Source organism: Vulpes vulpes, chromosome 4 (assembly GCF_048418805.1).
Source record: "Vulpes vulpes isolate BD-2025 chromosome 4, VulVul3, whole genome shotgun sequence".
Lineage (NCBI taxonomy): Eukaryota > Metazoa > Chordata > Mammalia > Carnivora > Canidae > Vulpes > Vulpes vulpes.
In genome coordinates, this window is record NC_132783.1 from 95,718,900 (window position 1) to 95,730,041 (window position 11,142).

The 11,142-nt window shown below is 40.6% G+C and overlaps 1 protein-coding gene and 1 non-coding gene across 4 annotated transcripts in view; both read right to left on the reverse strand.

The window, feature by feature from the left end:
* FAF2 (Fas associated factor family member 2) overlaps nucleotides 1-11,142 on the reverse strand; it is a 102,646-nt gene that overhangs the window by 80,928 nt on the left and 10,576 nt on the right. The window contains exons 1-2 of one of the 3 annotated variants that reach the window (XM_072756546.1): nucleotides 10,954-11,108; nucleotides 10,259-10,729 (exon numbers count right to left, since the gene is read on the reverse strand). The gene's annotated coding sequence lies outside the window, so the exon portion shown is untranslated. Of the gene's footprint in view, nucleotides 1-10,258; nucleotides 11,123-11,142 lie in introns of those variants that run through there. The other 2 variants (XM_072756545.1, XM_072756544.1) reach the window with 2 other exon arrangements.
* Nucleotides 2,892-2,998, reverse strand: LOC140598818 (U6 spliceosomal RNA). Its single transcript, XR_012001375.1, has one exon. It is a non-coding gene; the product is annotated as a U6 spliceosomal RNA (small nuclear RNA).

Sequence of the window (11,142 nt, forward strand, 5' to 3'; positions counted from 1 at the left end):
CCCTCTGCCTCTCACCACTCACTCTCCCAAAAAAAAGAGAGAGAAAGAGGGAGAGACAGAGAATAAAATACTTGGGAATTAACTTAACCAAGGAAGTGAAAGATGTGTATGATGAAAAATGCAAAACACGGCTAGAAAAAATTTTAAAAGTTCTACCTAAATGGAAAGACATCCAGTGTTCATAGATTGGAAAACTTAATAATGTTAAGATGTCAATACTACCCAAAGCGATCTACAAATTCAATGTAAATTCAAACCTTATCAAAATCTCTATAGTATTTCGGCAGAAATAGAAGAGAACCATGTCAACAACAACAAAAAATTCTAAAGTTGATATGGATTCTCAAGGGACCCTATAGCCAAAACAATCTGAAACACTAGAGGACTCGTATCTCTTGATTTCAAAACTTACAACAAAACTACAATAATCAAAATAGAGCGGTGCCAACATAGACAAATAGATAAATGGGATAGAATAGACAACCTAGAAATAAACCTTCTACATATATATTCAAATGATTTTTGACAAGGGTGCCAAGACTATTCCATAGGGAAAAACAGTCTTTTCAACAAATGGTCCTGGAAAAACTGGACCTTCCCATGCAAAAGAATAAAGTGTGACCCTTACCTAACACCATATGCAAAAATTAACTGAAAATGGATCCAATGTAAGACCTAAAAAAATTAAACTCTTAGAGGAAAATACAGCATAAAACCTTCCTCTCATTAGATTTGGCAATGATTTCTTGGGTTTAACACCAAAGGAAGACAAATTGGACTTCATGAAAATTTTTTAAATTTGTGCATCAAAAGACACTGTGAATAAAGTAAAAAGGCAACTCACAGAATGGGAGAAAATACTTGCAAATCATATATCTGATAAGGGATTAATATCCAGAATTTATAAAGAACTCCTAAAATGCAACAACAAAAATTAAAAAAACCCAACTAAAAAATGAGATAAGAACTTGAATAGACATTTCTCCAAAGAATATATATATATAGCTAATAAGCACATATGACACTAACATTAGAGAAATGAAGATCAAGACACAATGAGATATCCCTTCACATCCATTATGATGGCTGCTATACAAACAAAATATAGCACTACCAAGGATGTGGAGAAATTGGAACCCTTGTACACTATCGATGAGAATGTAAAATTGTATAGCTGCTGTGGAACTATAGATGATACAGCAATTCCACTTCTTGGTATAGTTAAAAGACTTGAAAGCAGAGTCTTGAATAGATTTTGCATATCCATATTTATAGCAGCATTATTCATGATAGCCAAGAGGTGGAAACAACCCAAGTATCTATCAAAAGATAAATGGATAAGAAAAATATGGTATATACATACAATGAAATACTATTCAACTTTAAAAAGGGAGGAAATTCCAACATATATACAATATGGATGGACCTTTAGGACACTAAAGGTGCCCTAATGCTAAGTGAAATAAGAAGTCATAAAAGATACTTTATGATTCCACTTACATGAAATACAGTATTCAAAATCATAGAGACAGGCAGTAGAATGGAGGTTGCCAAGACTTGCAGGAAGGGGAGAATGGGGAATTATTGTTTAATGAATATAGAGTTTCAATTTTATAAGATGAAAAGAATCCTGGAGATGAACAGTGGTGATGGTTGCACAACAATATGAGCGTGCTTAATGCCCTGAATTGCACACTTAAAAATGGTTACAATGGTAAATTTCATGTTATGTGTATTTAGCACAATAAAACATCAGAAAAAAAGATAATAAGCTATTTAAATAAAAATGTCAATAATACAGTGTATGGTTTAAACCATATGTTGAGGGATCCTTGGGTGGCTTAGTGGTTTAGCACCTGCCTTCGGCCCAAGGAGTGATCCTGGAGCCCCGGGATTGAGTTCCACATCGGGCTTCCTGCATGGAGCCTGCTTCTCCCTCTGCCTGTGTCTCTGCCTCTCTCTCTCTCTCTGTCTCTCATGAATAAATAAATAAAACTTTTTAAAAAAAAATAGAAAATAAACCATATGCACAAAAACCAAATTGCACAAGAAAATGGGAGGGAAGAAATGAAATTATCCTTCCATTTGTTGTCAAGTTTTTTTTTTTAAGATTTTATTTATTTATTCATGAGAGACAGAGAGAGAGAGAGGCAGAGACACAAGCAGAGGGAGAAGCAGGCTCCATGCAGAGAGCCCGACACAGGACTCAATCCTGGGTCTCCAGGATCCCACCTTGGGGCGAAGGCGATGCTAAACCACTGAGCCACCAGGGCTGCCCTGTTTTCAAGTTTTTATAAATGAAATATATTACATTTAAAAAAAATAAATTCAGTAGGTTAAAGATGTGTATCATAAAACCTAGAGCAATCACAAACAAATGAGCAAGTAACAACAGCAATAAAAAAATACACAAAGAGGGACGCCTGGGTGGCTCAGTGGTTAAGCATCTGCCTTTGGCTCAGGGTGTGATCCTGGAGTCCCCGGATAGAGTCCCACATTGGGCTCCCCGCAGGGAGCCTAATTCTCCCTCTGCCTATGTCTCTGCCTCTCTGTGTGTCTCTCATGAATAAATAAATAAAATCTTTAAAAAGAATACACAACGAAGCATAGTTAATAAGCCAATAATGGAGGTAAAATTGAATCCTAAAATATATTCAGGCAATAAGAAAGAAACAAAGAACAAAAAACAGGAGGGAGGAGAGAAAAATCAATAGCTAAGGAGTAGATTTAACCTAGTCAGATCGATAACATATTAAATGTAAATGTTTAAACATTTCAAATAAAAGGCAAAGAATATCAGACTTGATAAATAAAGCCAGACTCAACTACATGCTTTCAAGAAGAAAGTCACTTAATTTTATTTTATTTTATTTTTTATTTTTTATTTTTTTTTAAATATGGAACGCTTCACGAATTTGCATGTCATCCTTGCGCAGGGGCCATGCTAATCTTCTCTGTATCGTTCCAATTTTAGTATATGTGCTGCCGAAGCGAGCACACTTCATTTTATTTTAAAATAATTTTCCAGGGATCCCTGGGTGGCGCAGCGGTTTGGCGCCTGCCTTTGGCCCAGGGCGCGATCCTGGAGACCCGGGATCAAATCCCACGTTGGGCTCCCGGTGCATGGAGCCTGCTTCTCCCTCTGCCTGTGTCTCTGCCTCTCTCTCTCTCTCTCTCTCTGTGTGACTATCATAAATAAATAAAAATTAAAAAAAAAAAATTTTCCAGTTTATGATTTTGGTTCTTTTTGGGGGGGGAAGGATTTTTTTTTGATCCTTATTAATGTTGACTGACATTAAAAAAAAAAAGATATTATCTATTTATTCATGAGAGACAGAGAGAGACAAAGGGAGGCAGAGGGAGAGGGAGAAGCAGGCTCCACATGGAGCAGGGAGCCCGATGTGGGACTCAATCCCAAGACCCCGGGATCTCAACCTAAGCTGAAGGCAGAGACTCAACTGACTGAGCCACCCAGGCGCCCTGACTAACATTTTTTTTTTTTAAAGATCTTATTTTTCAGTGATCCCAGGCTTGAATTCACAATCCCAAGATCAAGAGTCCCATGCTCCACCAACAGAGCCAGCCACCTGCCTCTTGAGTGACATTTTATATAAATGTTTCCTTTGTATTATATGGAAGTCTAAATTTACAGAATAATAATGGGAACCCCCCCCCCCACATCAACACATTACTCACATTTGCCCATGTTCCTGCCATAGTTTGAGAGCTTTACATTTTTTCATCACACTGATTTGATGCCTGTCAGCTTGGGCTTAATTCACAGGGCACTAAGTATATAATTGGAAAAGAAAAGAATGAGGGTGCTCTATTTCAAAATTTTTTTAAATTTTTGTTTATTTATTCATGAGAGACACAGAGTGAGAGGCAGAGACACAGGCAGAGGGAGAAGCAGGCTCCCTGCGGGGAGCCCTATGTGGGACTCAATCCTGGGACCCAGGGATCACACCCTAAGCCAAAGGCAGATGCTCAACCGCTGAGCCACCCAGGTGTCCCTCAGAACTTAATTCCAAAAAAAACCAATAAAAAAAAAAAGAACTTAATTCCAAGATCCAAGTCAGATGAATCAATCCATCTTTCTGCTAAGGCTTTAACTCCAAGAGGCAAACTACTCTTTTGTAGCTCACCAGCCAATTTGTCTGACTGTCCGAGTACTGGACACAGCCTTTGTTTTCAGATTTAGGATGAAGCTTAGTTTCCTATTGTTAGGCACGACTGTATGCGTGTGAGATTGTGGATTCCGAGGCGTGCCTTTGCCAGGTAGCTAAGCCATTTAAACCAGTGAATCTCCATTCACCTAATCCTTCCACCTCTGCCTCATCTTGGCAGACACTCAGAGTTTGCACCAACTCACAGTTCTTGACCTGCCTCCTTTCTTCTTTGGGTTGCCCAGACAATTGCCAGTGGCCACTGCTTTCCAGGAGAGATGAAGATAAAGTTGGAAAAACTGAACCAGATTTATAGCAGAGTGCCAAAACACACTTGGGAGTGTGGCTTCACCATGCCCGAGAGGGAAAATCACTTTAAAAATAATGACACACTTAATGGATGGGAAAAGATACCATGCAAACACTAATCATAAAAAGGCTGAAATGGCTATATTAATATCAGATCAAATAGATTTTGGAATAAGGAGTATTGCCGAGGATAAAAAAATCTTACCATCATGGTAAAAGATTAAATTCATCAAGAGATCTTACAATCCAAAATGTACATGTACCTAATAGCAGAGTCTCAAAATACTAAGAGGAAAAAAACTGATAGAACTGAAAGGAGGAAAGGACAAATCCACAATTACAGTTGGAGATTTGAATAGTTCTCTCTCAGGGGTGCCTGGCTGAGCAGTCAGAGGAACATGCGACTCTATCTCAGGGTCATGAGTTTGAGCCCCATGTTGGATGAGATTACTTAAATAAATAAACTTCAAAAGAACATGAATACTTCTGTCTCGGTGAATGATAAAACATCTACAAGGCAAACCAGTAGGTACATAGAAGACAAACAACACGACCCACTACCTCAACTTAAGTAATATAAACTACTGTACTCCAGAACTGCAGAATACCTATTTTTTTCATGACCATATGATAGACTGTGCTGGGTCATAAAACAAGTCCCATAAAATTTCAAATTATTGAAATCATGTAAAAAATATTCACTGTAAAACTCCCCAAATCTTTGTAAATTAAACAACACACTTCTAAAGGACTAAGCTGGGGCGCCTGGGTGGCTCAGTTCGTTAACTGTCTGCCTTCAGTGCATCCCCTGAGCATCCCCTGCTCAGCGGGGAGCCTGCTTCTCACTCTCCTCCCTGCTTGTGCTCTACCTCACTCTCCCTGTTGCTATCACTGTCTCTCTCTCTCAAAAAAATAAATAAAATCTTAAAAAAATAAATGACTAAATCAATGAAAAACTCATGATGGAAATTAAAACTTATTTTTCCTAAATTAAAATTAAAATACAATATATCAAAGTTTGTGAGATATAGCTACAGTCTAACAGTTTTAGCTTTTATGTCTGGGTCTATGATCCATTTCAAGGTAATTTATGCGTGTGGTGTGAGATAAAGATTGAGGTTCATTTTTTTTCTATATGATGTCCACCTGTTCAAGCTTCATAACTCACCGATAAGAAAACAATCCGAGAACGTAAAACGGTATAACTACTTTGGAAAACAGTTTGGCTGGTCCTCATAAAGTTAAACATGCATTTTCACACAATCCAACAATTCCATTCCTAAATTTCTATGCAAGAGAATTGAAAATATGTCCACACAGATTGTGCATGAACTTTCATAGTTGCTTTAGGCACCACAGCAAAAACTTGAAACAATTCTAATGTCCATCAACAGGTGAAAAGATACACAATTTATGTTATATTCATACTACAGAATTCCACACAGCAGTTAAACGTTGATACACACAATAACTTGGATGAACTAACAAAAGTAATCTGTGGGAGCAGAAAGTAGTAGTTGCCTGGGGCTAGGAGTTGTGTTTAGCAGGAGGAGGGGACCAAGAATAAGCACAAGAGAACTTTTTAGGGTAATGGATATATTTCATATCTAGAGTGTGGCACACTGTCAAAACTCGGAGAATTGTACAATTAACATGGGTGCACTTTATCAATTATAAATTTTACTTCATAAAATTGAGTTTTCCAACAGAACTAAGAAGCGTAATAAATGCATTGTGGAACATTGTTTAGATTCCGAGTCTAACAAGCCAACTGCAAAAAAATTTATGACAATTGTGAAAACTTGAATGCTGATTGGATATTTGCTGGTACTGGTATTGTTAACATTAACATTTTTCGATTGGTGATAATTATATTGTGGTTAGATTCCAGGAGAGAAAAAGACGTCCTTCTCTTTCAGAGAAGTACTTACGCAGGAATTGATAGACCATGTGAGATTTGCTTTAAAGAATTAAAGCACTGGGCAGTAGAATGGGTGTGGACGAAACAAGTTTGGCCAAATATTGATGACTATCAATAGAGGCTGGAGGACAGGCACACTGGCATTCATTACATTATGTCGTTGCAATTAAAATTTCATTACTGTACTAACTTTGTTATCATCTCCACATTTGTGTAGAGTACTGTACCTATCTGTACTGTGTTGACCTTGCTTGGATCCTAAGCCAGCAAACTCACAGTAAAATGATATTTAAGGGACAATTGGGGAAATTTGCATACTGGCTAGCAAAAGCTGACACTGAGGAATTTCGGGGAGAAAGCGTTTTGATGTTATCGTTCTGTGGTTGAAAGAACCACAGATAAAGATTAAGACAGAGGAGGAGGAGGAGAAACTGCAGCCATAGCGATGATCACACCTGGCACGCAGATCTTGGTTTCTTCATTTTCCACTCAGAGGTACCAAGTGTCCTTGTAGAAATGGCTTATCCTTAAGCCTGGAACATTTTGTTGTGCCAGAAAGTAAGAAAGCGCTCAAAGATTGTCGACAAGGACATAAAAACACAGGAGCCAGCTTGAAGGGGCTCCCACTGACTCGATCTTGGACAATTTGAACACTAAAAGCAATAATGATAGCAAAGTATCACAGCCCATGGGATAAAAGAAGAGTTTGTGAAACCATGGAAACTGGAACAAACAAAATGTTTTCCTTATAGTAGAAAGCCAACCAAGAAATGTATAAGGAATGATGACAGTAGAAAAATACCATTTGGCAACTATCATTACAACACCCGAATCACACAAAAATCAACAGGTGCCCTAATGAATGAATTGGTGACAGTTCTAGGAGTGATATAAAATGTACACTGTCTTTTTTTTTTTTTAATTTTTATTTATTTATGATAGTCACAGAGAGAGAGAGAGAGGGCAGAGACATAGGCAGAGGGAGAAGCAGGCTCCATGCACCAGGAGCCCGATGTGGGATTCGATCCCGGGTCTCCAGGATCGCGCCCTGGGCCAAAGGCAGGCGCCAAACCGTTGCGCCACCCAGGGATCCCTGTACACTGTCTTAATGCACCTCTCCACAGGATGTTAATTATAAAAGGGAAAATAGTAATTTTGTGGTGGAGACACCTGACAGACACCACCTTAACCAAATGATCAATGTTAACATCACCAGTAACTGGACAAATTGCCATGATGTGCTTCCTGATATGACACACTGAGACCTCAGTATCACATCTGTGCAGCAGCTGGAAGAACGGAATCGTGAACTGCAGAAGAAGGTCGACTAGAGAGAAGCCCTGAAGAAAATGAAGGATGTCTATGAGAAGACATCTCAGATGGGAGACCCTGCCAGCTTGGAGCCCCAGATCACAGAAACCCTGAACAACATTGAACAGCTGAAACTGGAAATGCAGAAGTATGAGGCTTGGCTGGCAGAAGCCGAGAGCGGGGTCCTGAGCACCTGGGGGAACAGCCTGGGCCGCCACACCCAGTCTCCAGACCCCCCAGCCAGCGCCCCACTAGACAGCAGCAGCAGCAACAACACTGGGTCACAGGATAACACGGAGAGCTCTGAAGAGAGCTCTACACGGAATTTGATAAGGATTTGAGGAGGAACCGGCATCCCCCATAGGTCACTGTGTGGCCATCTACCACTTTGAAGGATCCAGCGAGGGCACCATCTCCATGGCTGAGGGTGAAGATCTCAGTCTCATGGAAGAGGACAATGGTGACGGCTGGACCTGGGTCAGGCAGAAACAGGGAGGTGAGGGCTAGGTGCCCACCTCCTATCTCTGTGTCACGCTCAACTGAACCCTGCCACAGGAGGGAAGAAGAGGGCTGTTGGCTGCTGCTTCTGGGCCACAGGGGGCCCTAGGACCTATGCACCTTATTTCTGCCCTCCTGGCTTCAGCTGAGACCTGTGTAACCTGCTGCCCCCCAATCCCACTCCTCATCCCAAACAGATCCGCTGTGCCTTCCACCATTGATGTACATACTCATGTTTCAAATCTTTTCTTCCTGCCGCTGGGCTAGGGCCATTTTGTTTTATATAAAAAATTCTATTAAAAAATGCCAAAGATGTTTAGGCTGAATCTAACCATGAGGACACATAAGACAATTCAAATTGAAGGACAAAATAACTGGGAGAAATCTTCAAGACATCAATGTCATGAAAGACCAAGAGAGGAATGGCTCCAGTTTAAAAGAGATCAAGCAGATACTGCAAGCATAATCTGGGATTTTCTTTTCCTCTTTTGTTTGGGCATTTGGTGAAATCTAAGCTATGTCGATTAGATAATGGTTTTGTATCAATATTAATATCTAGATTTTGATAACTGTATAGTGGTTATGTAAGTGAATGTCTTTATTTTTATGAAAGCTATGAAATATTTAGGGATGAAGAGGGCATCATGCCTGCAATTTACACCCCATCAGTATGGGAAAAATAGAAGAGAAAAGGATAAAAGCCAATGTGATGAAATGTTATCATTTGGGGAATCTGGAAGAAAGACAGATGGGAATTATTTGCAATTTTCTGTAAGTCTGGAATTATGTCAAAATAAAAAGTTGGAAAAAAGTTAAAAAAAAAAAAAAGCCCCACTCCTTGAAAGTAAAATCAAGCAATCCAAAACAAAACAAAAAAGAAATTTTTAGGGGCACCTGGGTTGAGTGTCTGCCTTTGGCTCAGGGCATGATCCCAGGGTCCTGGGATCGAGTCTCGAATTGGGCTTCCTGCAGGGAGCCTGCTTCTCCCTCTGTCTATGTCTGTCTCTCTCTCTGTGTCTCTCATGAATAAATAAATAAAATCTTTAAAAAAAAAGAAATTATTAGTGGGAATGTAAAATGGTATAGCCACTGTGGAAACCCAGTATGGTAGTTCCTCAAAAAAATTAAAATAGGAGTACCTTGCTGGCTCAGTCGGCAAAGCATGTGAATCTTGATCTACTCTTATATATGCTTGAAATTTTCCCTTAAAAAAGTTTTAAAAATTTCTTCACTGTAGACTTCATAACTTGGAATTTAGATTCTGTGAGATTGCCCCATATGTTTTACCCAACTTTATTTATTGATGTCTTTTGACCATTACTGAGTTTCACAGTTAAATGGAGAATTTGAAAACTAGAATTGTCTTCAGAGGTCTACAGAGACTTGTATGAGATGTCAAGATACTGGGAATCTCCAGCACATAGAAATGCTACATGGCCCAAAATAGAACTTTAATGATGATGTTTAATATTAATGTAGTAGAAAAATGAGGATGATGTATAAGAGCAAGCACAGTTGCAGAATAATCTGGACCAGTAGCTTATATAATTTGAGCATGGAGCTCAATGCAGCTGATGGGTAAATTAGTTGGGCTCAAGAAGGAAGGAGAAAGTGGGAAGAGGGTCTGCAGTGGATTTGCACATGTGGATATGCTGTGTCGTGTTGTCTCAGTTACAGACTGAAGTCTCCAGGAATCAGAGAAGAACAGCCTATGGAGGTCACAATGGGCACAGTGTTCACAGTCCTCCTGTCTTCACAAAACCTGGAGTTGACATCTATGGCTGATTTGTTAAACTAGCAAACCTTCCAGGTTTTTCCAGAACCTGAGCCTGCGGTTGGGGGAACAAGAGGTTTGTGACCATGGTGGAGGAATGTGCTTGGACCAGGTTGAACAGGCAGGGCCTTAAGTATTTTTCTTTTTCACACTCCTAATAAGCAACTATATTCTCATAAAATTGAGGCCTACATTTGAAGTATTGCTGAGTAAAAGCGAAATTCCCATTTACCCCAACTGTGCTTCTACTCCCCACCCCATAAGGGAATCACTACTCACAGTTTAGGGTGCATCTTTTCCTTCGCTCTTCCAGTTCATAGTTGACCTTCACATCTCGAAATCAGAAAGAGAAAAGTCCCAAAGTCTGAATCTGATGGTGGTTCTCTGGGTCTCCCAGGGAGTTTTTAATTGGGTTTAAATGTTTAATATTTAAATTTCGGAGCACCTCACATAGGATGATGGGACAGGCCATTTGCAGTGTACTGGTCTCACAGACTGTAATCTCTCTGTGGCCGAGGCTGGCTTTTACTACCATGTTTTGTTGCCCTGGTGCTTGGTGAAGAGCTGGCACGGAGGAGGCACAGACTGTTTAATGAGGGTGGCTGGGCGGACGGGTGGCGGGCTGCCTGGATAAATGAGGTCTGCAATCCTCCAGCAGTTTCATACTGCAGGGATATTTAAGGGACTCAGTCTCTGAGGTGGAGGCTCAGTCAGGTCATCCAGACTCTGGCGGTGTGAGCTGAAGCCACTCTAAATGAAGAGAAATGCGTAAGAAATACACTTTAGCAAGGAGGCCTTTTGGGGAAAGCCCTGGACTTGCAGGAAGGAGGCAAGAGGCAGTGGGACATAGTGTCACCTCTCCAAGTCTCCTTTTCCTCTTATAGAGGGGGAGGCTCATAAGAATGGGATTCACATTTGCTTAGGCCAAGGAACTTGTAGAATGACTCAGGAGCAAGGCCTGCGCAGCGACCCACCCGGTGCCGCCCCCACGCCAGGCCCGGGTTGCCTGTCCGCGCTGGATGAACTAGGTCTTTCTCAGGCCGGTTGATACTGAAGGGATGTTTAAGGGGCCCCGCCGGCTCCTACAAACTCTGCTGTCTGAGCCCCTCACGCCCCGGCCCCTTGGCCCGGCCCGCTGGCCTCGAGCCCCGCCGGGCGCGGCG